The 26500-nt window shown below is 61.8% G+C and overlaps 4 non-coding genes across 4 annotated transcripts; all 4 read right to left on the reverse strand.

The window, feature by feature from the left end:
- Positions 1 to 1617: 1617 nt before the first annotated feature.
- LOC131871368 (5S ribosomal RNA) lies at positions 1618 to 1736 on the reverse strand. The gene has a single exon (XR_009369600.1). It is a non-coding gene; the product is annotated as a 5S ribosomal RNA (ribosomal RNA).
- Positions 1737 to 7651: 5915 nt separating this feature from the next.
- Positions 7652 to 7770, reverse strand: LOC131871369 (5S ribosomal RNA). The gene has a single exon (XR_009369601.1). It is a non-coding gene; the product is annotated as a 5S ribosomal RNA (ribosomal RNA).
- A 5971-nt stretch (positions 7771 to 13741) lies between these two features.
- LOC131871370 (5S ribosomal RNA) lies at positions 13742 to 13860 on the reverse strand. Its single transcript, XR_009369602.1, has one exon. It is a non-coding gene; the product is annotated as a 5S ribosomal RNA (ribosomal RNA).
- Positions 13861 to 19776: 5916 nt separating this feature from the next.
- On the reverse strand, positions 19777 to 19895 carry LOC131871360 (5S ribosomal RNA). The gene has a single exon (XR_009369592.1). It is a non-coding gene; the product is annotated as a 5S ribosomal RNA (ribosomal RNA).
- Between the last annotated feature and the right edge of the window lie 6605 nt (positions 19896 to 26500).

Here is a 26500-nt window from a genome sequence, read left to right on the forward strand (position 1 = left end):
TGGGCACCATGGCGTGCACGAAGTCGGAGCCCGGTTTGCCCCGGGTGCGCACCCCGCGTGCACCTTCGCCGGGGTGGGCACCTCGGCTGGGTTGCGCGCCCTGGTGCGCACCAAGGAGCGCTCCGAAGTGTGCTCCAAGGTGCGGCGTGCACGAAGTCGGAGCCCGGTTTGCCCCGGGTGCGCACCTCGCGTGCACCTTCGCCGCGGTGGGCACCTTGGCTGGGTTGGGCACCATTGAGCGCTCCGAAGTGTGCTCCAAGGTGCGCACCATGGCCCTCCAAGGTGCGCAGCATGGCGTGCACGAAGTCGGAGCCCGGTTTGCCCCGGGTGCGCACCTCGCGTGCACCTTCGCCAGGGTGGGCACCTCGGTGCGCACACCTTCTCAATGTTTTCTTGCCTTTTCTGGAAATTGGTGAAGGCAGCGCATCAAAGGTGCGCACCTCGGTGTGCTCCGAGGTGCGAACCCGAGAGCGCTCCGAGGTGCCCACGAAGTCGAAAGTCGGGTTAATTGCATTGTTTTCCCCGGGTGCGCTCCGAGGTGCGCAACATCGGTGCGCACCAAGGAGGGCTCCGAAGTGTGCTCCAAGGTGCGTACGATTCGGAGCTCGGTTTGCCCGGGGTGCGCACACCTTGGCTGGGTTGCGCACCCTTTGTGCGCTCCAAGGTGCGCACGAAGTCGGAGCTCGGTTTGCCCCGGGTGCGCACCTTCGCCAGGGTGCGCACCTTGATGCGCACGCCTTGGCTGGGCTGCGCACCTTGGTGGGCGCCATGGTGCGCACCTTTCGTGCGCTCCAAGGTGCGCACGAAGTCGGAGCTCGGTTTGCCCCGGGTGCGCACCTTGGTGGGCGCCATGGTGCACTCCGAGGTGCCCAAGATTGGTGCGCACCAAGGAGCGCTCCGAAGTGCGCTCCAAGGTGCGCAGGTGCGCGCGAAGTCGAAAGTTGGGTTAATTGTCCGGTTTGCCTCGGGTGCGCACCTTGCGTGCACCTTCGCCAGGGTGGGCGCCTTGGTGCGCACACCTTGGCTGGGCTGCGCACCCGGGCGCGCACACCTTGGCACCCGCGTTTCCTTCATTTTAAATTTTTTTTTTTTACAATCTCTCAAGTGGGAAATTCTATAATCTCAACTTTTTTTGCCTTTTCAGGAAACTTTTGAATGGAGCGCATCATTGGTGCGCTCCGAAGTGTGCTCCAAGGTGCGCACCTCTGGTGTGCTCCAAAGCTCTCTCTAGCTGCGTGCACCTGCCCCGGCCGCGCACCCGGCCCCGCCCAGCTTCGCTCACCTGTCCCGGGCGTCTGGTGCGGAACCTTAGAGTAAGAAACATCACCGTGCACCTTGGCCAACGTGCGCGACTCGACCGAGCGCGCACTGGCCGAGGTGCACACCGATTTCACCTGGGTGCGCGCGCAGCACCTCGGGCGCACCGGGGTGCGCGCACAACGCCCGGGTTGCACCGTGGCCTGTGTGCTCGGGGCGCCTCGGGTGCGCGCTCGGTGTCGCCCCCGCGCGCGCGGTAGTGCGGGCAGCGCACCCCGGCCCGGCCCGGCCCCGACGAGAACGCAAACGGGCAAAAGGTTTATTCAAATAGCATTGCGACGCCCGGCGAAAAACTAAAAAAGGGTGCAACACCGGGACTTCCCGGGAGGTCACCCATCCCAGTACTACTCCGGCCCAAGCGCGCTTAACTGCGGAGTTCTGATGGGATCCGGTGCACTAACGCTGGTATGATCGCACCCGTTATGAGCTTGTCGCAGTGTGTACTTAGCAAACCGCGACCCACGTGCGAATCCACCCCGGCCACCCACCCCCGTCGAGGTGCACACCCTCCCTCGCGAAGTGCGCCCCGTTCGCCAAGTGTGAGCCCTGCCCGGGTGCGCGCACCTTGCTAGGGCGTCGGGTGTGCACCCGGCCCGGCCTACGTGCGTGCACCTGGACGGGGCGTCGTGTGCGTGCAGTGTCCCGTCTGCAACGCGGTGCCCACACACCACCTCGGGCGCAACGACCTGCGCTCACATGTGGGCCGAGTGCACCTTGGTGCATGTTCGGGGCGCCTCGGGTGCACGCTCGATCTTGCCCCGGTGCACCAAGGCGCTCGGTTTGCCCCGGGTGCGCACTTGGTGCAAGGTGGGCACCCAAAATAGGGATCAAGCACCAAAACACAAGTTTCGGGATGCAAAATGGGACCCAAGGACCACAAATGCGTTCCAAGACCCATGATGGGTCCACGAGAACAAAAATGTGTTCCGAGACTTAATAAACAAATATTGGGTTTTAGGAGAAGAAACATGCTCTGATGCCCAAAACGAGAATCGACCCCGAAAAGGCCACAGGCCAAAAGTGGGATGCGAGACAAAAAAAAATGGGACCCGAGGACCAAAATTGGGTTCCCAGGTCGAAGACAGGGCAACCGGACAAGAAACGACCTCTAAGGCTCGAAATGAGTCCCGACGACTAAAACTTGACAAGAAGCACCCATCAGGCACCCAACTCGACACCCATGGGATGCCGACCCACCCGGGCTTCCACCTAGCACACCTTGGCACCCACCCACCCTCGCACCCAACCTCGCACCCAACTTAGCACCTTTGAACCCACATTGGCACTCACCCTGACCCTGGCACCTTGGAACCCACATTGGCACTCACCTTGACCCTGGCACCCACCTTTGCACTCACCTTGGGACCCACCCTGGCTCCCACCTCGGCACCCACCCAGACACCCACCTTGGTTCCTTGGCACCCACCTTGGATCCTTGGCACCCACCCCGACACCCACCTTGGCACGCAACTTGGCTACTTGCCACCCACCTTGGCTCCTTGACGCCCACCCCGACAACCACCCCGTGACCTACCCTGGCTAGGGTTGGTGCACACCCACCCTGGTGCCCACCTTGGCACCCACCCCATGACCCACCTTGGCACGCACCTTAGTACCCACCCCGTTACCCACCCTAGGACCCACCCCGTGACCCACCTTGGCCAGGGTGGGTGCCTTGGTGCGCACAACTTGCCTGGGCTGCACACCAGGGCGGGCTCAAGATGGCACCCGCGTTCCGTTTTTTTCACTATCTTTCAAAACGGAAATTTTAAAATCTCGTTTTTTTTTTTTTTTTGCCTTTTCTGGAAATTAGTGAAGGCAGCGCATCAAAGGTGCGCAATGCTGGTGCGAACCCGGGAGCGCTCCGATGTGTGCTCCAAGGTGCGGCGTGCACGAAGTCCGAGCCCGGCTTGCCCCGGGTGCGCACCTCGCGTGCACCTTCGCCGGGGTGAGCACCTTGGCTGGGTTGCGCGCCCTGGTGCGCACCAAGGAGCGCTCTGAAGTGTGCTCCAAGGTGCGGCGTGCACGAAGTCGGAGCTCGGTTTGCCCCGGGTGTGCACCTCGGGTGCGCACCTCGCGTGCACCTTCGCTGCGGTGGGCACCTTGGCTGGGTTGCGCGCCTTGGTGGGCACCATGCAGTGCACGAAGTCGGAGCCCGGTTTGCCCCGGGCGCGCACCTCCGCCAGGGTGGGCACCTTGGTGCGCACAACTTGCCTGGGCTGCGCACCAGGAAGGGCTCAAGATGGCACCCGCGTTCCGTTTTTTTCACTATCTTTCAGAACGGAAATTTTAAAATATCGTTTTTTTTTGCCTTTTCTGGAAATTAGTGAAGGCAGCGCATCAAAGGTGCGCAACGCTGGTGCGAACCTGGGAGCGCTCCGATGTGTGCTCCAAGGTGCGGCGTGCACGAAGTCGGAGCCCGGTTTGCCCCGGGTGCGCCCTGGTGGGCACCATGGTGCGCACCAAGGAGCGCTCCGAAGTGTGCTCCAAGGTGCGGCCTGCACGAAGTCGGAGCCCGGTTTGCCCCGGGCGTGCACCGCGGGTGGGCACCTTGGTGCGCATGCCTTGCCTGGGCTGCGCACCAGGGCGGGCTCAAGATGGCACCCGCGTTCCGTTTTTTTCACTATCTTTCAAAACGGAAATTTTAAAATCTCATTTTTTTTTGCCTTTTCTGGAAATTAGTGAAGGCAGCGCATCAAAGGTGCGCACCTCGCTGCCCACCACGGTGCGCAACGCCGGTGGGCACCCGGGAGTGCTTCGAAGTGTGCTCCAAGGTGCTGCGTGCACGTTGTCGGAGCCCGGTTTGCCCCGGGTGCGCACCTCGCGTGCACCTTCGTCGGGGTGGGCACCTTGGCTGGGTTTGCCCCGGCTGCGCTCCGAAGCGGGGTTATTGGAGCGCCGCCTCTTTTTTTGTCGGAGCGTTTGGTGGGGTTTCTCGCATTGGCTCTTCCCAGGCCCGGTTGCCACCCTGGCGCGCACGAAGTCGGAAGTAGGGTTAATTGCCCGGGTGCGCACCTTTGCCAGGGTGGGCACCTTACCTGGGCTGTGCACCAGGGCGGGCTCAAGATGGCACCCGCGTTCCGTTTTTTTCACTATCTTTCAAAACGGAAATTTTAAAATCTCCTCTTTTTTTTGCCTTTTCTGGAAATTAGTGAAGGCAGCGCATCAAAGGTGCGCACCTCGCTGCCCACCTTGGTGTGCTCTGAGGTGCGCACCCGGGAGCGCTACGAAGTGTGCTCCAAGGTGCGGCGTGCACGTTGTCGGAGCCCGGTTTGCCCCGGGTGCGCACCTCGCCTGCACCTTGGCCGGGGTGGGCACCCTGGCTGGGTTTGCCCAGGGTGCGCTCCGAAGCGGGGTTACTGGAGCGCCCCCTCTTTTTTTGTCAGAGCGTTTGGTGGGGTTTCTCGCATTGGCTCTTCCCAGGCCCGGTTGTTGGGTGCGCTCCCACCCTGGCGCGCGCGAAGTTGGAAGTTGGGTTAATTGCCCGGGCGCGCACCTTCGCCAGGGTGGGCACCTTGGTGCGCACACCTTGGCTGGGCTGCGCACCAGGGCGGGCTCAAGATGGCACCAGCATTCCCTTTTTCTCACTATCTTTCAAAACGGAAATTTTAAAATCTCGTTTTCTTTTGCCTTTTATGGAAATTAGTGAAGGCATCGCATCAAAGGTGCGCACCTCGCTGCCCACCTTGGTGTGCTCCGAGGTGCCCACCACGGTGCGCTCCGAGGTGCCCACCACGGTGCGCAACGCCGGTGCGAACCCGGGAGCGCCCCGATGTGTGCTCCAAGGTGCGGCGTGCACGAAGCCGGACCCCGGTTTGCCCCGGGTGCGCACCTCGCGTGCACCTTGGTGCGCACACCTTGGCTGGGTTGCGCGGCCTGGTGGGCACCATGGTGCGCACCAAGGAGCGCTCCGAAGTGTGCTCCAAGGTGCGGCGTGCACGAAGTCCTAGCCCGGTTTGCCCCGGGTGCGCACCTTCGCCGCGGTGGGCACCATGGCGTGCACGAAGTCGGAGCCCGGTTTGCCCCGGGTGCGCACCTCGCGTGCACCTTCGCCGGGGTGGGCACCTCGGCTGGGTTGCGCGCCCTGGTGCGCACCAAGGAGCGCTCCGAAGTGTGCTCCAAGGTGCGGCGTGCACGAAGTCGGAGCCCGGTTTGCCCCGGGTGCGCACCTTCGCCGCGGTGGGCACCCTGGTGCGCACCATGGCGTGCACGAAGTCGGAGCCCGGTTTGCCCCGGGTGCGCACCTCGCGTGCACCTTCGGCGGGGTTGCGCGCCCTGGTGCGCACCAAGGAGCGCTCCGAAGTGTGCTCCAAGGTGCGGCGTGCACGAAGTCGGAGCCCGGTTTGCCCCGGGTGCGCACCTCGCGTGCACCTTCGGCGGGGTTGCGCGCCCTGGTGGGCACCATGGTGCGCACCAAGGAGCGCTCCGAAGTGTGCTCCAAGGTGCGGCGTGCACGAAGTCGGAGCCCGGTTTGCCCCGGGTGCGCACCTCGCGTGCACCTTCGCCGCGGTGGGCACCATGGCGTGCACGAAGTCGGAGCCCGGTTTGCCCCGGGTGCGCACCTCGCGTGCACCTTCGCCGGGGTGGGCACCTCGGCTGGGTTGCGCGCCCTGGTGCGCACCAAGGAGCGCTCCGAAGTGTGCTCCAAGGTGCGGCGTGCACGAAGTCGGAGCCCGGTTTGCCCCGGGTGCGCACCTCGCGTGCACCTTCGCCGCGGTGGGCACCATGGCGTGCACGAAGTCGGAGCCCGGTTTGCCCCGGGTGCGCACCCCGCGTGCACCTTCGCCGGGGTGGGCACCTCGGCTGGGTTGCGCGCCCTGGTGCGCACCAAGGAGCGCTCCGAAGTGTGCTCCAAGGTGCGGCGTGCACGAAGTCGGAGCCCGGTTTGCCCCGGGTGCGCACCTCGCGTGCACCTTCGCCGCGGTGGGCACCTTGGCTGGGTTGGGCACCATTGAGCGCTCCGAAGTGTGCTCCAAGGTGCGCACCATGGCCCTCCAAGGTGCGCAGCATGGCGTGCACGAAGTCGGAGCCCGGTTTGCCCCGGGTGCGCACCTCGCGTGCACCTTCGCCAGGGTGGGCACCTCGGTGCGCACACCTTCTCAATGTTTTCTTGCCTTTTCTGGAAATTGGTGAAGGCAGCGCATCAAAGGTGCGCACCTCGGTGTGCTCCGAGGTGCGAACCCGAGAGCGCTCCGAGGTGCCCACGAAGTCGAAAGTCGGGTTAATTGCATTGTTTTCCCCGGGTGCGCTCCGAGGTGCGCAACATCGGTGCGCACCAAGGAGGGCTCCGAAGTGTGCTCCAAGGTGCGCACGATTCGGAGCTCGGTTTGCCCGGGGTGCGCACACCTTGGCTGGGTTGCGCACCCTTTGTGCGCTCCAAGGTGCGCACGAAGTCGGAGCTCGGTTTGCCCCGGGTGCGCACCTTCGCCAGGGTGCGCACCTTGATGCGCACGCCTTGGCTGGGCTGCGCACCTTGGTGGGCGCCATGGTGCGCACCTTTCGTGCGCTCCAAGGTGCGCACGAAGTCGGAGCTCGGTTTGCCCCGGGTGCGCACCTTGGTGGGCGCCATGGTGCACTCCGAGGTGCCCAAGATTGGTGCGCACCAAGGAGCGCTCCGAAGTGCGCTCCAAGGTGCGCAGGTGCGCGCGAAGTCGAAAGTTGGGTTAATTGTCCGGTTTGCCTCGGGTGCGCACCTTGCGTGCACCTTCGCCAGGGTGGGCGCCTTGGTGCGCACACCTTGGCTGGGCTGCGCACCCGGGCGCGCACACCTTGGCACCCGCGTTTCCTTCATTTTAAATTTTTTTTTTTTACAATCTCTCAAGTGGGAAATTCTATAATCTCAACTTTTTTTGCCTTTTCAGGAAACTTTTGAATGGAGCGCATCATTGGTGCGCTCCGAAGTGTGCTCCAAGGTGCGCACCTCTGGTGTGCTCCAAAGCTCTCTCCAGCTGCGTGCACCTGCCCCGGCCGCGCACCCGGCCCCGCCCAGCTTCGCTCACCTGTCCCGGGCGTCTGGTGCGGAACCTTAGAGTAAGAAACATCACCGTGCACCTTGGCCAACGTGCGCGACTCGACCGAGCGCGCACTGGCCGAGGTGCACACCGATTTCACCTGGGTGCGCGCGCAGCACCTCGGGCGCACCGGGGTGCGCGCACAACGCCCGGGTTGCACCGTGGCCTGTGTGCTCGGGGCGCCTCGGGTGCGCACTCGGTGTCGCCCCCGCGCGCGCGGTAGTGCGGGCAGCGCACCCCGGCCCGGCCCGGCCCCGACGAGAACGCAAACGGGCAAAAGGTTTATTCAAATAGCATTGCGACGCCCGGCGAAAAACTAAGAAAGGGTGCAACACCGGGACTTCCCGGGAGGTCACCCATCCCAGTACTACTCCGGCCCAAGCGCGCTTAACTGCGGAGTTCTGATGGGATCCGGTGCACTAACGCTGGTATGATCGCACCCGTTATGAGCTTGTCGCAGTGTGTACTTAGCAAACCGCGACCCACGTGCGAATCCACCCCGGCCACCCACCCCCGTCGAGGTGCACACCCTCCCTCGCGAAGTGCGCCCCGTTCGCCAAGTGTGAGCCCTGCCCGGGTGCGCGCACCTTGCTAGGGCGTCGGGTGTGCACCCGGCCCGGCCTACGTGCGTGCACCTGGACGGGGCGTCGTGTGCGTGCAGTGTCCCGTCTGCAACGCGGTGCCCACACACCACCTCGGGCGCAACGACCTGCGCTCACATGTGGGCCGAGTGCACCTTGGTGCATGTTCGGGGCGCCTCGGGTGCACGCTCGATCTTGCCCCGGTGCACCAAGGCGCTCGGTTTGCCCCGGGTGCGCACTTGGTGCAAGGTGGGCACCCAAAATAGGGATCAAGCACCAAAACACAAGTTTCGGGATGCAAAATGGGACCCAAGGACCACAAATGCGTTCCAAGACCCATGATGGGTCCACGAGAACAAAAATGTGTTCCGAGACTTAATAAACAAATATTGGGTTTTAGGAGAAGAAACATGCTCTGATGCCCAAAACGAGAATCGACCCCGAAAAGGCCACAGGCCAAAAGTGGGATGCGAGACAAAAAAAAATGGGACCCGAGGACCAAAATTGGGTTCCCAGGTCGAAGACAGGGCAACCGGACAAGAAACGACCTCTAAGGCTCGAAATGAGTCCCGACGACTAAAACTTGACAAGAAGCACCCATCAGGCACCCAACTCGACACCCATGGGATGCCGACCCACCCGGGCTTCCACCTAGCACACCTTGGCACCCACCCACCCTCGCACCCAACCTCGCACCCAACTTAGCACCTTTGAACCCACATTGGCACTCACCCTGACCCTGGCACCTTGGAACCCACATTGGCACTCACCTTGACCCTGGCACCCACCTTTGCACTCACCTTGGGACCCACCCTGGCTCCCACCTCGGCACCCACCCAGACACCCACCTTGGTTCCTTGGCACCCACCTTGGATCCTTGGCACCCACCCCGACACCCACCTTGGCACGCAACTTGGCTACTTGCCACCCACCTTGGCTCCTTGACGCCCACCCCGACAACCACCCCGTGACCTACCCTGGCTAGGGTTGGTGCACACCCACCCTGGTGCCCACCTTGGCACCCACCCCATGACCCACCTTGGCACGCACCTTAGTACCCACCCCGTTACCCACCCTAGGACCCACCCCGTGACCCACCTTGGCCAGGGTGGGTGCCTTGGTGCGCACAACTTGCCTGGGCTGCACACCAGGGCGGGCTCAAGATGGCACCCGCGTTCCGTTTTTTTCACTATCTTTCAAAACGGAAATTTTAAAATCTCGTTTTTTTTTTTTTTTTGCCTTTTCTGGAAATTAGTGAAGGCAGCGCATCAAAGGTGCGCAATGCTGGTGCGAACCCGGGAGCGCTCCGATGTGTGCTCCAAGGTGCGGCGTGCACGAAGTCCGAGCCCGGCTTGCCCCGGGTGCGCACCTCGCGTGCACCTTCGCCGGGGTGAGCACCTTGGCTGGGTTGCGCGCCCTGGTGCGCACCAAGGAGCGCTCTGAAGTGTGCTCCAAGGTGCGGCGTGCACGAAGTCGGAGCTCGGTTTGCCCCGGGTGTGCACCTCGGGTGCGCACCTCGCGTGCACCTTCGCTGCGGTGGGCACCTTGGCTGGGTTGCGCGCCTTGGTGGGCACCATGCAGTGCACGAAGTCGGAGCCCGGTTTGCCCCGGGCGCGCACCTCCGCCAGGGTGGGCACCTTGGTGCGCACAACTTGCCTGGGCTGCGCACCAGGAAGGGCTCAAGATGGCACCCGCGTTCCGTTTTTTTCACTATCTTTCAGAACGGAAATTTTAAAATATCGTTTTTTTTTGCCTTTTCTGGAAATTAGTGAAGGCAGCGCATCAAAGGTGCGCAACGCTGGTGCGAACCTGGGAGCGCTCCGATGTGTGCTCCAAGGTGCGGCGTGCACGAAGTCGGAGCCCGGTTTGCCCCGGGTGCGCCCTGGTGGGCACCATGGTGCGCACCAAGGAGCGCTCCGAAGTGTGCTCCAAGGTGCGGCCTGCACGAAGTCGGAGCCCGGTTTGCCCCGGGCGTGCACCGCGGGTGGGCACCTTGGTGCGCATGCCTTGCCTGGGCTGCGCACCAGGGCGGGCTCAAGATGGCACCCGCGTTCCGTTTTTTTCACTATCTTTCAAAACGGAAATTTTAAAATCTCATTTTTTTTTGCCTTTTCTGGAAATTAGTGAAGGCAGCGCATCAAAGGTGCGCACCTCGCTGCCCACCACGGTGCGCAACGCCGGTGGGCACCCGGGAGTGCTTCGAAGTGTGCTCCAAGGTGCTGCGTGCACGTTGTCGGAGCCCGGTTTGCCCCGGGTGCGCACCTCGCGTGCACCTTCGTCGGGGTGGGCACCTTGGCTGGGTTTGCCCCGGCTGCGCTCCGAAGCGGGGTTATTGGAGCGCCGCCTCTTTTTTTGTCGGAGCGTTTGGTGGGGTTTCTCGCATTGGCTCTTCCCAGGCCCGGTTGCCACCCTGGCGCGCACGAAGTCGGAAGTAGGGTTAATTGCCCGGGTGCGCACCTTTGCCAGGGTGGGCACCTTACCTGGGCTGTGCACCAGGGCGGGCTCAAGATGGCACCCGCGTTCCGTTTTTTTCACTATCTTTCAAAACGGAAATTTTAAAATCTCCTCTTTTTTTTGCCTTTTCTGGAAATTAGTGAAGGCAGCGCATCAAAGGTGCGCACCTCGCTGCCCACCTTGGTGTGCTCTGAGGTGCGCACCCGGGAGCGCTACGAAGTGTGCTCCAAGGTGCGGCGTGCACGTTGTCGGAGCCCGGTTTGCCCCGGGTGCGCACCTCGCCTGCACCTTGGCCGGGGTGGGCACCCTGGCTGGGTTTGCCCAGGGTGCGCTCCGAAGCGGGGTTACTGGAGCGCCCCCTCTTTTTTTGTCAGAGCGTTTGGTGGGGTTTCTCGCATTGGCTCTTCCCAGGCCCGGTTGTTGGGTGCGCTCCCACCCTGGCGCGCGCGAAGTTGGAAGTTGGGTTAATTGCCCGGGCGCGCACCTTCGCCAGGGTGGGCACCTTGGTGCGCACACCTTGGCTGGGCTGCGCACCAGGGCGGGCTCAAGATGGCACCAGCATTCCCTTTTTCTCACTATCTTTCAAAACGGAAATTTTAAAATCTCGTTTTCTTTTGCCTTTTATGGAAATTAGTGAAGGCATCGCATCAAAGGTGCGCACCTCGCTGCCCACCTTGGTGTGCTCCGAGGTGCCCACCACGGTGCGCTCCGAGGTGCCCACCACGGTGCGCAACGCCGGTGCGAACCCGGGAGCGCCCCGATGTGTGCTCCAAGGTGCGGCGTGCACGAAGCCGGACCCCGGTTTGCCCCGGGTGCGCACCTCGCGTGCACCTTGGTGCGCACACCTTGGCTGGGTTGCGCGGCCTGGTGGGCACCATGGTGCGCACCAAGGAGCGCTCCGAAGTGTGCTCCAAGGTGCGGCGTGCACGAAGTCCTAGCCCGGTTTGCCCCGGGTGCGCACCTTCGCCGCGGTGGGCACCATGGCGTGCACGAAGTCGGAGCCCGGTTTGCCCCGGGTGCGCACCTCGCGTGCACCTTCGCCGGGGTGGGCACCTCGGCTGGGTTGCGCGCCCTGGTGCGCACCAAGGAGCGCTCCGAAGTGTGCTCCAAGGTGCGGCGTGCACGAAGTCGGAGCCCGGTTTGCCCCGGGTGCGCACCTTCGCCGCGGTGGGCACCCTGGTGCGCACCATGGCGTGCACGAAGTCGGAGCCCGGTTTGCCCCGGGTGCGCACCTCGCGTGCACCTTCGGCGGGGTTGCGCGCCCTGGTGCGCACCAAGGAGCGCTCCGAAGTGTGCTCCAAGGTGCGGCGTGCACGAAGTCGGAGCCCGGTTTGCCCCGGGTGCGCACCTCGCGTGCACCTTCGGCGGGGTTGCGCGCCCTGGTGGGCACCATGGTGCGCACCAAGGAGCGCTCCGAAGTGTGCTCCAAGGTGCGGCGTGCACGAAGTCGGAGCCCGGTTTGCCCCGGGTGCGCACCTCGCGTGCACCTTCGCCGCGGTGGGCACCATGGCGTGCACGAAGTCGGAGCCCGGTTTGCCCCGGGTGCGCACCTCGCGTGCACCTTCGCCGCGGTGGGCACCATGGCGTGCACGAAGTCGGAGCCCGGTTTGCCCCGGGTGCGCACCTCGCGTGCACCTTCGCTGGGGTGGGCACCTCGGCTGGGTTGCGCGCCCTGGTGCGCACCAAGGAGCGCTCCGAAGTGTGCTCCAAGGTGCGGCGTGCACGAAGTCGGAGCCCGGTTTGCCCCGGGTGCGCACCTCGCGTGCACCTTCGCCGCGGTGGGCACCATGGCGTGCACGAAGTCGGAGCCCGGTTTGCCCCGGGTGCGCACCCCGCGTGCACCTTCGCCGGGGTGGGCACCTCGGCTGGGTTGCGCGCCCTGGTGCGCACCAAGGAGCGCTCCGAAGTGTGCTCCAAGGTGCGGCGTGCACGAAGTCGGAGCCCGGTTTGCCCCGGGTGCGCACCTCGCGTGCACCTTCGCCGCGGTGGGCACCTTGGCTGGGTTGGGCACCATTGAGCGCTCCGAAGTGTGCTCCAAGGTGCGCACCATGGCCCTCCAAGGTGCGCAGCATGGCGTGCACGAAGTCGGAGCCCGGTTTGCCCCGGGTGCGCACCTCGCGTGCACCTTCGCCAGGGTGGGCACCTCGGTGCGCACACCTTCTCAATGTTTTCTTGCCTTTTCTGGAAATTGGTGAAGGCAGCGCATCAAAGGTGCGCACCTCGGTGTGCTCCGAGGTGCGAACCCGAGAGCGCTCCGAGGTGCCCACGAAGTCGAAAGTCGGGTTAATTGCATTGTTTTCCCCGGGTGCGCTCCGAGGTGCGCAACATCGGTGCGCACCAAGGAGGGCTCCGAAGTGTGCTCCAAGGTGCGCACGATTCGGAGCTCGGTTTGCCCGGGGTGCGCACACCTTGGCTGGGTTGCGCACCCTTTGTGCGCTCCAAGGTGCGCACGAAGTCGGAGCTCGGTTTGCCCCGGGTGCGCACCTTGATGCGCACGCCTTGGCTGGGCTGCGCACCTTGGTGGGCGCCATGGTGCGCACCTTTCGTGCGCTCCAAGGTGCGCACGAAGTCGGAGCTCGGTTTGCCCCGGGTGCGCACCTTGGTGGGCGCCATGGTGCACTCCGAGGTGCCCAAGATTGGTGCGCACCAAGGAGCGCTCCGAAGTGCGCTCCAAGGTGCGCAGGTGCGCGCGAAGTCGAAAGTTGGGTTAATTGTCCGGTTTGCCTCGGGTGCGCACCTTGCGTGCACCTTCGCCAGGGTGGGCGCCTTGGTGCGCACACCTTGGCTGGGCTGCGCACCCGGGCGCGCACACCTTGGCACCCGCGTTTCCTTCATTTTAAATTTTTTTTTTTTACAATCTCTCAAGTGGGAAATTCTATAATCTCAACTTTTTTTGCCTTTTCAGGAAACTTTTGAATGGAGCGCATCATTGGTGCGCTCCGAAGTGTGCTCCAAGGTGCGCACCTCTGGTGTGCTCCAAAGCTCTCTCCAGCTGCGTGCACCTGCCCCGGCCGCGCACCCGGCCCCGCCCAGCTTCGCTCACCTGTCCCGGGCGTCTGGTGCGGAACCTTAGAGTAAGAAACATCACCGTGCACCTTGGCCAACGTGCGCGACTCGACCGAGCGCGCACTGGCCGAGGTGCACACCGATTTCACCTGGGTGCGCGCGCAGCACCTCGGGCGCACCGGGGTGCGCGCACAACGCCCGGGTTGCACCGTGGCCTGTGTGCTCGGGGCGCCTCGGGTGCGCGCTCGGTGTCGCCCCCGCGCGCGCGGTAGTGCGGGCAGCGCACCCCGGCCCGGCCCGGCCCCGACGAGAACGCAAACGGGCAAAAGGTTTATTCAAATAGCATTGCGACGCCCGGCGAAAAACTAAAAAAGGGTGCAACACCGGGACTTCCCGGGAGGTCACCCATCCCAGTACTACTCCGGCCCAAGCGCGCTTAACTGCGGAGTTCTGATGGGATCCGGTGCACTAACGCTGGTATGATCGCACCCGTTATGAGCTTGTCGCAGTGTGTACTTAGCAAACCGCGACCCACGTGCGAATCCACCCCGGCCACCCACCCCCGTCGAGGTGCACACCCTCCCTCGCGAAGTGCGCCCCGTTCGCCAAGTGTGAGCCCTGCCCGGGTGCGCGCACCTTGCTAGGGCGTCGGGTGTGCACCCGGCCCGGCCTACGTGCGTGCACCTGGACGGGGCGTCGTGTGCGTGCAGTGTCCCGTCTGCAACGCGGTGCCCACACACCACCTCGGGCGCAACGACCTGCGCTCACATGTGGGCCGAGTGCACCTTGGTGCATGTTCGGGGCGCCTCGGGTGCACGCTCGATCTTGCCCCGGTGCACCAAGGCGCTCGGTTTGCCCCGGGTGCGCACTTGGTGCAAGGTGGGCACCCAAAATAGGGATCAAGCACCAAAACACAAGTTTCGGGATGCAAAATGGGACCCAAGGACCACAAATGCGTTCCAAGACCCATGATGGGTCCACGAGAACAAAAATGTGTTCCGAGACTTAATAAACAAATATTGGGTTTTAGGAGAAGAAACATGCTCTGATGCCCAAAACGAGAATCGACCCCGAAAAGGCCACAGGCCAAAAGTGGGATGCGAGACAAAAAAAAATGGGACCCGAGGACCAAAATTGGGTTCCCAGGTCGAAGACAGGGCAACCGGACAAGAAACGACCTCTAAGGCTCGAAATGAGTCCCGACGACTAAAACTTGACAAGAAGCACCCATCAGGCACCCAACTCGACACCCATGGGATGCCGACCCACCCGGGCTTCCACCTAGCACACCTTGGCACCCACCCACCCTCGCACCCAACCTCGCACCCAACTTAGCACCTTTGAACCCACATTGGCACTCACCCTGACCCTGGCACCTTGGAACCCACATTGGCACTCACCTTGACCCTGGCACCCACCTTTGCACTCACCTTGGGACCCACCCTGGCTCCCACCTCGGCACCCACCCAGACACCCACCTTGGTTCCTTGGCACCCACCTTGGATCCTTGGCACCCACCCCGACACCCACCTTGGCACGCAACTTGGCTACTTGCCACCCACCTTGGCTCCTTGACGCCCACCCCGACAACCACCCCGTGACCTACCCTGGCTAGGGTTGGTGCACACCCACCCTGGTGCCCACCTTGGCACCCACCCCATGACCCACCTTGGCACGCACCTTAGTACCCACCCCGTTACCCACCCTAGGACCCACCCCGTGACCCACCTTGGCCAGGGTGGGTGCCTTGGTGCGCACAACTTGCCTGGGCTGCACACCAGGGCGGGCTCAAGATGGCACCCGCGTTCCGTTTTTTTCACTATCTTTCAAAACGGAAATTTTAAAATCTCGTTTTTTTTTTTTTTTTGCCTTTTCTGGAAATTAGTGAAGGCAGCGCATCAAAGGTGCGCAATGCTGGTGCGAACCCGGGAGCGCTCCGATGTGTGCTCCAAGGTGCGGCGTGCACGAAGTCCGAGCCCGGCTTGCCCCGGGTGCGCACCTCGCGTGCACCTTCGCCGGGGTGAGCACCTTGGCTGGGTTGCGCGCCCTGGTGCGCACCAAGGAGCGCTCTGAAGTGTGCTCCAAGGTGCGGCGTGCACGAAGTCGGAGCTCGGTTTGCCCCGGGTGTGCACCTCGGGTGCGCACCTCGCGTGCACCTTCGCTGCGGTGGGCACCTTGGCTGGGTTGCGCGCCTTGGTGGGCACCATGCAGTGCACGAAGTCGGAGCCCGGTTTGCCCCGGGCGCGCACCTCCGCCAGGGTGGGCACCTTGGTGCGCACAACTTGCCTGGGCTGCGCACCAGGAAGGGCTCAAGATGGCACCCGCGTTCCGTTTTTTTCACTATCTTTCAGAACGGAAATTTTAAAATATCGTTTTTTTTTGCCTTTTCTGGAAATTAGTGAAGGCAGCGCATCAAAGGTGCGCAACGCTGGTGCGAACCTGGGAGCGCTCCGATGTGTGCTCCAAGGTGCGGCGTGCACGAAGTCGGAGCCCGGTTTGCCCCGGGTGCGCCCTGGTGGGCACCATGGTGCGCACCAAGGAGCGCTCCGAAGTGTGCTCCAAGGTGCGGCCTGCACGAAGTCGGAGCCCGGTTTGCCCCGGGTGTGCACCGCGGGTGGGCACCTTGGTGCGCATGCCTTGCCTGGGCTGCGCACCAGGGCGGGCTCAAGATGGCACCCGCGTTCCGTTTTTTTCACTATCTTTCAAAACGGAAATTTTAAAATCTCATTTTTTTTTGCCTTTTCTGGAAATTAGTGAAGGCAGCGCATCAAAGGTGCGCACCTCGCTGCCCACCACGGTGCGCAACGCCGGTGGGCACCCGGGAGTGCTTCGAAGTGTGCTCCAAGGTGCTGCGTGCACGTTGTCGGAGCCCGGTTTGCCCCGGGTGCGCACCTCGCGTGCACCTTCGTCGGGGTGGGCACCTTGGCTGGGTTTGCCCCGGCTGCGCTCCGAAGCGGGGTTATTGGAGCGCCGCCTCTTTTTTTGTCGGAGCGTTTGGTGGGGTTTCTCGCATTGGCTCTTCCCAGGCCCGGTTGCCACCCTGGCGCGCACGAAGTCGGAAGTAGGGTTAATTGCCCGGGTGCGCACCTTTGCCAGGGTGGGCACCTTACCTGGGCTGTGCACCCGGGCGGGCTCAAGATGGCACCCGCGTTCCGTTTTTTTCACTATCTTTCAAAACGGAAATTTTAAAATCTCCTCTTTTTTTTGCCTTTTCTGGAAATTAGTGAAGGCAGCGCATCAAAGGTGCGCACCTCGCTGCCCACCTTGGTGTGCTCTGAGGTGCGCACCCGGGAGCGCTACGAAGTGTGCTCCAAGGTGCGGCGTGCACGTTGTCGGAGCCCGGTTTGCCCCGGGTGCGCACCTCGCCTGCACCTTGGCCGGGGTGGGCACCCTGGCTGGGTTTGCCCAGGGTGCGCTCCGAAGCGGGGTTACTGGAGCGCCCCCTCTTTTTTTGTCAGAGCGTTTGGTGGGGTTTCTCGCATTGGCTCTTCCCAGGCCCGGTTGTTGGGTGCGCTCCCACCCTGGCGCGCGCGAAGTTGGAAGTTGGGTTAATTGCCCGGGCGCGCACCTTCGCCAGGGTGGGCACCTTGGTGCGCACACCTTGGCTGGGCTGCGCACCAGGGCGGGCTCAAGATGGCACCAGCATTCCCTTTTTCTCACTATCTTTCAAAACGGAAATTTTAAAATCTCGTTTTCTTTTGCCTTTTATGGAAATTAGTGAAGGCATCGCATCAAAGGTGCGCACCTCGCTGCCCACCTTGGTGTGCTCCGAGGTGCCCACCACGGTGCGCTCCGAGGTGCCCACCACGGTGCGCAACGCCGGTGCGAACCCGGGAGCGCCCCGATGTGTGCTCCAAGGTGCGGCGTGCACGAAGCCGGACCCCGGTTTGCCCCGGGTGCGCACCTCGCGTGCACCTTGGTGCGCACACCTTGGCTGGGTTGCGCGGCCTGGTGGGCACCATGGTGCGCACCAAGGAGCGCTCCGAAGTGTGCTCCAAGGTGCGGCGTGCACGAAGTCCTAGCCCGGTTTGCCCCGGGTGCGCACCTTCGCCGCGGTGGGCACCATGGCGTGCACGAAGTCGGAGCCCGGTTTGCCCCGGGTGCGCACCTCGCGTGCACCTTCGCCGGGGTGGGCACCTCGGCTGGGTTGCGCGCCCTGGTGCGCACCAAGGAGCGCTCCGAAGTGTGCTCCAAGGTGCGGCGTGCACGAAGTCGGAGCCCGGTTTGCCCCGGGTGCGCACCTTCGCCGCGGTGGGCACCCTGGTGCGCACCATGGCGTGCACGAAGTCGGAGCCCGGTTTGCCCCGGGTGCGCACCTCGCGTGCACCTTCGGCGGGGTTGCGCGCCCTGGTGCGCACCAAGGAGCGCTCCGAAGTGTGCTCCAAGGTGCGGCGTGCACGAAGTCGGAGCCCGGTTTGCCCCGGGTGCGCACCTCGCGTGCACCTTCGGCGGGGTTGCGCGCCCTGGTGGGCACCATGGTGCGCACCAAGGAGCGCTCCGAAGTGTGCTCCAAGGTGCGGTGTGCACGAAGTCGGAGCCCGGTTTGCCCCGGGTGCGCACCTCGCGTGCACCTTCGCCGCGGTGGGCACCATGGCGTGCACGAAGTCGGAGCCCGGTTTGCCCCGGGTGCGCACCTCGCGTGCACCTTCGCCGGGGTGGGCACCTCGGCTGGGTTGCGCGCCCTGGTGCGCACCAAGGAGCGCTCCGAAGTGTGCTCCAAGGTGCGGCGTGCACGAAGTCGGAGCCCGGTTTGCCCCGGGTGCGCACCTCGCGTGCACCTTCGCCGCGGTGGGCACCATGGCGTGCACGAAGTCGGAGCCCGGTTTGCCTCGGGTGCGCACCCCGCGTGCACCTTCGCCGGGGTGGGCACCTCGGCTGGGTTGCGCGCCCTGGTGCGCACCAAGGAGCGCTCCGAAGTGTGCTCCAAGGTGCGGCGTGCACGAAGTCGGAGCCCGGTTTGCCCCGGGTGCGCACCTCGCGTGCACCTTCGCCGCGGTGGGCACCTTGGCTGGGTTGGGCACCATTGAGCGCTCCGAAGTGTGCTCCAAGGTGCGCACCATGGCCCTCCAAGGTGCGCAGCATGGCGTGCACGAAGTCGGAGCCCGGTTTGCCCCGGGTGCGCACCTCGCGTGCACCTTCGCCAGGGTGGGCACCTCGGTGCGCACACCTTCTCAATGTTTTCTTGCCTTTTCTGGAAATTGGTGAAGGCAGCGCATCAAAGGTGCGCACCTCGGTGTGCTCCGAGGTGCGAACCCGAGAGCGCTCCGAGGTGCCCACGAAGTCGAAAGTCGGGTTAATTGCATTGTTTTCCCCGGGTGCGCTCCGAGGTGTGCAACATCGGTGCGCACCAAGGAGGGCTCCGAAGTGTGCTCCAAGGTGCGCACGATTCGGAGCTCGGTTTGCCCGGGGTGCGCACACCTTGGCTGGGTTGCGCACCCTTTGTGCGCTCCAAGGTGCGCACGAAGTCGGAGCTCGGTTTGCCCCGGGTGCGCACCTTCGCCAGGGTGCGCACCTTGATGCGCACGCCTTGGCTGGGCTGCGCACCTTGGTGGGCGCCATGGTGCGCACCTTTCGTGCGCTCCAAGGTGCGCACGAAGTCGGAGCTCGGTTTGCCCCGGGTGCGCACCTTGGTGGGCGCCATGGTGCACTCCGAGGTGCCCAAGATTGGTGCGCAACAAGGAGCGCTCCGAAGTGCGCTCCAAGGTGCGCAGGTGCGCGCGAAGTCGAAAGTTGGGTTAATTGTCCGGTTTGCCTCGGGTGCGCACCTTGCGTGCACCTTCGCCAGGGTGGGCGCCTTGGTGCGCACACCTTGGCTGGGCTGCGCACCCGGGCGCGCACACCTTGGCACCCGCGTTTCCTTCATTTTAAATTTTTTTTTTTTACAATCTCTCAAGTGGGAAATTCTATAATCTCAACTTTTTTTGCCTTTTCAGGAAACTTTTGAATGGAGCGCATCATTGGTGCGCTCCGAAGTGTGCTCCAAGGTGCGCACCTCTGGTGTGCTCCAAAGCTCTCTCCAGCTGCGTGCACCTGCCCCGGCCGCGCACCCGGCCCCGCCCAGCTTCGCTCACCTGTCCCGGGCGTCTGGTGCGGAACCTTAGAGTAAGAAACATCACCGTGCACCTTGGCCAACGTGCGCGACTCGACCGAGCGCGCACTGGCCGAGGTGCACACCGATTTCACCTGGGTGCGCGCGCAGCACCTCGGGCGCACCGGGGTGCGCGCACAACGCCCGGGTTGCACCGTGGCCTGTGTGCTCGGGGCGCCTCGGGTGCGCGCTCGGTGTCGCCCCCCGCGCGCGCGGTAGTGCGGGCAGCGCACCCCGGCCCGGCCCGGCCCCGACGAGAACGCAAACGGGCAAAAGGTTTATTCAAATAGCATTGCGACGCCCGGCGAAAAACTAAGAAAGGGTGCAACACCGGGACTTCCCGGGAGGTCACCCATCCTAGTACTACTCCGGCCCAAGCGCGCTTAACTGCGGAGTTCTGATGGGATCCGGTGCACTAACGCTGGTATGATCGCACCCGTTATGAGCTTGTCGCAGTGTGTACTTAGCAAACCGCGACCCACGTGCGAATCCACCCCGGCCACCCACCCCCGTCGAGGTGCACACCCTCCCTCGCGAAGTGCGCCCCGTTCGCCAAGTGTGAGCCCTGCCCGGGTGCGCGCACCTTGCTAGGGCGTCGGGTGTGCACCCGGCCCGGCCTACGTGCGTGCACCTGGACGGGGCGTCGTGTGCGTGCAGTGTCCCGTCTGCAACGCGGTGCCCACACACCACCTCGGGCGCAACGACCTGCGCTCACATGTGGGCCGAGTGCACCTTGGTGCATGTTCGGGGCGCCTCGGGTGCACGCTCGATCTTGCCCCGGTGCACCAAGGCGCTCGGTTTGCCCCGGGTGCGCACTTGGTGCAAGGTGGGCACCCAAAATAGGGATCAAGCACCAAAACACAAGTTTCGGGATGCAAAATGGGACCCAAGGACCACAAATGCGTTCCAAGACCCATGATGGGTCCACGAGAACAAAAATGTGTTCCGAGACTTAATAAACAAATATTGGGTTTTAGGAGAAGAAACATGCTCTGATGCCCAAAACGAGAATCGACCCCGAAAAGGCCACAGGCCAAAAGTGGGATGCGAGACAAAAAAAAATGGGACCCGAGGACCAAAATTGGGTTCCCAGGTCGAAGACAGGGCAACCGGACAAGAAACGACCTCTAAGGCTCGAAATGAGTCCCGACGACTAAAACTTGACAAGAAGCACCCATCAGGCACCCAACTCGACACCCATGGGATGCCGACCCACCCGGGCTTCCACCTAGCACACCTTGGCACCCACCCACCCTCGCACCCAACCTCGCACCCAACTTAGCACCTTTGAACCCACATTGGCACTCACCCTGACCCTGGCACCTTGGAACCCACATTGGCACTCACCTTGACCCTGGCACCCACCTTTGCACTCACCTTGGGACCCACCCTGGCTCCCACCTCGGCACCCACCCAGACACCCACCTTGGTTCCTTGGCACCCACCTTGGATCCTTGGCACCCACCCCGACACCCACCTTGGCACGCAACTTGGCTACTTGCCACCCACCTTGGCTCCTTGACGCCCACCCCGACAACCACCCCGTGACCTACCCTGGCTAGGGTTGGTGCACACCCACCCTGGTGCCCACCTTGGCACCCACCCCATGACCCACCTTGGCACGCACCTTAGTACCCACCCTGTTACCCACCCTAGGACCCACCCCGTGACCCACCTTGGCCAGGGTGGGTGCACCCACCCTGGTGCCCACCTTGGCACCCACCCATCCTAGCACCCAGCCTGTGACCGGGCTTGGAACCCAACCTTGCACCCGTCTTGGCCAGTGTGGGTGCGCACCCATCCTGGCACCCACGTTGTGACACACCCTTTAACCCACGCACCCTAGCAGCCACGTTGGCACCCACCTTGGAACACAACCTAGCAACTTGGCACCCACCCCGTGACCCACCTTGGCATCCACCATAGCAGTCGCCCACTTGGCACCCACCTTGGAACCCAAGTTGGCACCCACCTCGGCACCCACCTTGACACTTGTGGACCCACCTTGCCACTCACCCTAGCATCGACCCATCCTAGCACCCACCCTGGCACCTTTGCACCCTAGCACTCACCCATCCTAGCACCTAACCTGTGACCCACCTTGACACTCACCCTCGCACCCACCTTGGAACCCAACCTAGCACCCACCCACCCTGACACCAACCCTAGCACCTACCCACCCTTGCACCCACCCTGTGACCCATCTTGGCACCCACCCATCCTACCACTCAACCTATCACCCACCTTCTCACCCACCTTGGCATCCACCTTAGCACCCACCCACACTGGCACCTTGGCACCCACCTCGGGCAAGGTGGGTGCACACCCACCCTGACACCCAATTTAGAACCAACCGAGCATGTTACCCACCTTGGCACCCACATTGCAGCCCACCCTAGTACCCACCCTATGACCCACATTGGCATCCACACCCTAGCACCCAGGCACCTCGACACCCGCCTTGACACGCACCCTAGCACTAAACCTGTGACCCACCTTGGAACTCACCCTAGAACCCACCCACCCTGTGAACCACCTTGGCATCCACCTTAGCACCCACCCACCTTGGCACCCACTCTAGCACTCACCCATCCTAACACCCAACTTGTTACCCACCTTGGCACCCGCCCTCGCGTCCACCTTGAAACCCACCCTAGCACCCACCCACGCAGGAGCCCACCTTGGCACCCAACCTAACACCCACGCATCCTGGCACCCAACTTGTGACCCACCTTGGAACCCACCCTAGTACCCACCTTTGAACCCACTATATCACCAACCCACCTTGGCACCCACCCTATGACCCTCTTTGGAATCCACCCTAGCACGCACCCACCCTGGCACCCACCATGGAGCGCACCCTAGCACCCACCCACCTCGGCACGCACCTCAACACCCACCTTGGTGTGCGCACTGCGCCAACCTCTCAAAGACCCTATGTGGTGCGCTCCAAAGTGTACACCTTTGGTGCGCTCCAAGGTGCGCACCTTTGGTGCACACCGAGGTGCACACCAAAGTGTGCACCGAGGTGAGCACCAAAGTGCACTCCAAGGTGCACACCAAGGCGTGCACCTTTGGTGCGGTCAATGCAAACGAATTCGGAAGTTGGGGTCGATGTCCTAATCGCTGCTGCAGACTACACGTATGAGAATCGGACAAATAGCTTTATATAGGGGAGGTGTTGCGTTTGATGGGTCGACTCCCCTGGTTGTGTGCACTGCACCAACTTCAAAGACCCTGTCTTGTTTAAGAAGTCAAAAGTTGGGGTGGATGTCCTAATCATTGCTGCAGTCTACGCATGTATGAGAATCAGACAAATAGCTTATATAGGGGAGGTGTTGCATTCGGTGGGTTGACTCCCCTGGTTGTGCGCACTGCGCCAACCTCAAAGACCCCGCATAGCAGAAGAAGTCGGAAGTCGGATTTTGGTGAGCACCAAGGCGTGCACCTTTGGTGCGGTCAACGCAGACGAATTCAGAAGTTGGGGTGGATGTCCTAATCGTTGTTGCAGGCTACACATGTATGAGAATCAGACAAATAGCTTATATAGGGGAGGTGTTGGGTTTGATGGGTCAACTCCCTTGGTTGTGCGCATTACGCCAACCTCAAAGACCTTGTTTTCGTTAAGAAGTCAAAAGTTGGGGTCAATGTCCTAATGGCTCCTGTAGGCTACACATGTATGAGAATCGGACAAATAGCTTATATAGGGGAGGTGTTGGGTTTGATGGGTCGACTCCCCTGGTTGTGCGCATTACGTCAACCTCAAAGACCTTGTTTTCGTTAAGAAGTCAAAAGTTGGGGTCGATGTCCTAATTGCTCCTGTAGACTACACATGTATGAGAATCAGACAAATAGCTTATATAGGGGAGGTGTTGGGTTTGATGGGTTGACTCCCCTAGTTGTTCGCATTACACCAACCTCAAAGACCTTGTTTTCGTTTAGAAGCCGAAAGTTGGGGTCGATGTCCTAATTGCTCCTGCAGGCTACGCATGTATGAGAATCAGACAAATAGCTTATATAGGGGAGGTGTTGGGTTTGATGGGTCGACTCCCCTGGTTGTGCGCATTGCGCCAACCTCAAAGACCCTGCATTGCGGATGAAGTCGAAAGTCAGAGTTTGGTGTGCTACAAGGTGTGGTCGAAGGTGCTCACCTAGGTGTGCACCTTTGGAGCGCAGGAAAAGTGCCCTCCAAAAGTGCGCACCTTTGGAGTGCACAAAAGTGCCCTCCAAAAGTGCGCACCTTTGGAGCGCACAAAAGTGCCCTCCAAAAAGTGCCCTCCAAAAGTGCGCACCTTTGGAGCGCACAAAAGTGCCCTCCAAAAAGTGCCCTCCAAAAGTGCGCACCTTTGGAGTGCAGAAAAGTGCCCTCCAAAAAGTGCCCTCCAAAAGTGTGCACCTTTGGAGTGCACAAAAGTGCCCTCCAAAAGTGCGCACCTTTGGAGCGCAGAAAAGTGCCCTCCAAAAAGTGCCCTCCAAAAGTGCGCACCTTTGGAGCGCAGAAAAGTGCCCTCCAAAAAGTGCCCTCCAAAAGTGCGCACCTTTGGAGCGCAGAAAAGTGCCCTCCAAAAAGTGCCCTCCAAAAGTGCGCACCTTTGGAGCGCAGAAAAGTGCCCTCCAAAAAGTGCCCTCCAAAAGTGCGCACCTTTGGAGCGCACAAAAGTGCCCTCCAAAAAGTGCCCTCCAAAAGTGCGCACCTTTGGAGCGCACAAAAGTGCCCTCCAAAAGTGCGCACCTTTGGAGCGCACAAAAGTGCCCTCCAAAAGTGCGCACTTTTGGTGCGCACCAAGGCGCTGGTTCGGTCGTTGCAGGCGAGTTCGGAAGTTGGGGTCGATGTCCTGAGCGGAGGTGCAAACTACACAGGTGTCGGAATCGGACAAATAGCTTATATAGGGGAGGTGTATGCTTCGATGGGTCGACTCCCCAGGTTGAGCGCACCGCGCCAACCTCAAAGACCCTACGGTATGGATGAAGTCGGAAGTTGGGTCCGATGACCGATTCGATTAGTAGGTATGCTCATGAGGTCGGAATTTGGGTCCGATGACCTGCCATGTGCAGGAAGGCGAATGTTGGCACTGTGCGTTGCAAGGTGCACACCAAGGTGCTGGTGCGGTCTTTTTAGTCGAGTTCGGAAGTTGGGGTCGATGTCCTGATCGGAGGTGCAAGCTACACAGGTGTGGGAATCGGACAAATAGCTTATATAGGGGAGGTGTATGCTTCGTTGGGTCGACTCCCCGGGTTGAGCGCACCGCGCCAACCTCAAAGACCCTACGGTATGGATGAAGTCGGAAGTTGGGTCCGATGACCGATTCGATATGTAGGCATACTCGCGAGGTCGGAATTTGGGTCCGATGACCTGCCATGTGCAGGAAGGCGAATGTTGGCACTGTGCGTTGCAAGGTGCGCACCAAGGCGCTGGTTCGGTCGTTGCAGGCGAGTTCGGAAGTTGGGGTCGATGTCCTGATCGGAGGTGCAAACTACACAGGTGTGGGAATCGGACAAATAGCTTATATAGGGGAGGTGTATGCTTCGTTGGGTCGACTCCCCGGGTTGAGCGCACCGCGCCAACCTCAAAGACCCTACGGTATGGATGAAGTCGGAAGTTGTGTCCGATGACCGATTCGATATGTAGGCATACTCGCGAGGTCGGAATTTGGGTCCGATGACCTGCCATGTGCAGGAAGGCGAATGTTGGGACTGTGCGTCGCAAGGTGCGCACCAAGGCGCTGGTGCCGTCGTTGCAGTCAAGTTCGGAAGTTGGGGTCGATGTCCTGGTCAGAGGTGCAAACTACACAGGTGTGGGAATCGGACAAATAGCTTATATAGGGGAGGTGTATGCTTCGATGGGTCGACTCCCCGGGTTGAGCGCACCGCGCCAACCTCAAAGACCCTACAGTATGGATGAAGTCGGAAGTTGGGTCCGATGACCGATTCGATACGTAGGCATATTGGCGAGGTCTGAATTTGTGTCCGATGACCTGCCATGCGCAGGAAGGCGGAATTTGGGTCCGATGACCGAGTTGATGGCGTGCCATGCGCAGAAAGGCGGAATTTGGGTCCGATGACCGAGTTGATGTTGATGGCCCGCCATGCACAGGAAGGCGGAATTTGGGTCCGATGACCGATTTGAAGGCGTGCCATGCGCAGAAAGGCGGAGTTTGGGTCCGATGACCGAGTTGATATTGATGGCCCGCCATGCGCAGGAAGGCGGAATTTGGGTCCGATGACCTGACATACGCATGGAGTCCGACTCGGGGGCCGATGTTCGATTCGATGACTTGCATTGTGGGTAAAGTCGGAAGTTGTGGTCTTTGACCCGATTCGATGACCAGACTTCGGCTGCTTGAGAATCGGACAAATAACTTATATAGGGGAGGTAGTGTTCTCGAGCATCCTCCCCCCGTGCCCGTTTATGTCGATTGATGCTGGTGCTCGACTGGTTGGAGCGCTCGGATGCAAAAATCTTGCACCAGGATTTATCGATTGTGATGGACACGGCAAGTCTCCTGATTGCTATGCAGGAGCTCATCGTGAATCTCTATGCGGCCTTGGTATGGACTCGACCTGCGGAATGGTTCGGCAATGGTAGTCGCTCCAACACGTCCTTGCAATGGCCACAGAGGTGATTCGACTAGAGCTCCAGTCTAGCTTTTGGGTTGCTTGGCGGACTGGTATAGCCGCGATCGAGTTCCGGCCATGAACGTTTTAGATAGCTCTTGGGCTTTCTGGGACGGAAGTCGGAAGTTTGGGCTGTTGTCCGATTTGATGACCATTCTTCGGATGTGTGAGAATCGGACAAATAACTTATATAGGGGACTGTGTTGTCTCACGCAGCCCCCTCCGTGCCCCTCTATCTCGACCGATGTTGGTGCTTGAAAGGGTTGGGATCGCTCGGATTTATAAACGTGCACCACCATTTGTCGAGTGTGAGGGACGCGGCAGGTCTCCTAAATGCTATACGGGCGCTCTCTGAGAATCTCTATCCGGCCTCGACACAGACTAGTCTTGCTGAATGGTTTGGCACTGGTAGTCGATCCAACACGTCG

Source organism: Cryptomeria japonica, unplaced genomic scaffold (assembly GCF_030272615.1).
Source record: "Cryptomeria japonica unplaced genomic scaffold, Sugi_1.0 HiC_scaffold_399, whole genome shotgun sequence".
Taxonomy (NCBI): Eukaryota; Viridiplantae; Streptophyta; class Pinopsida; order Cupressales; family Cupressaceae; genus Cryptomeria; species Cryptomeria japonica.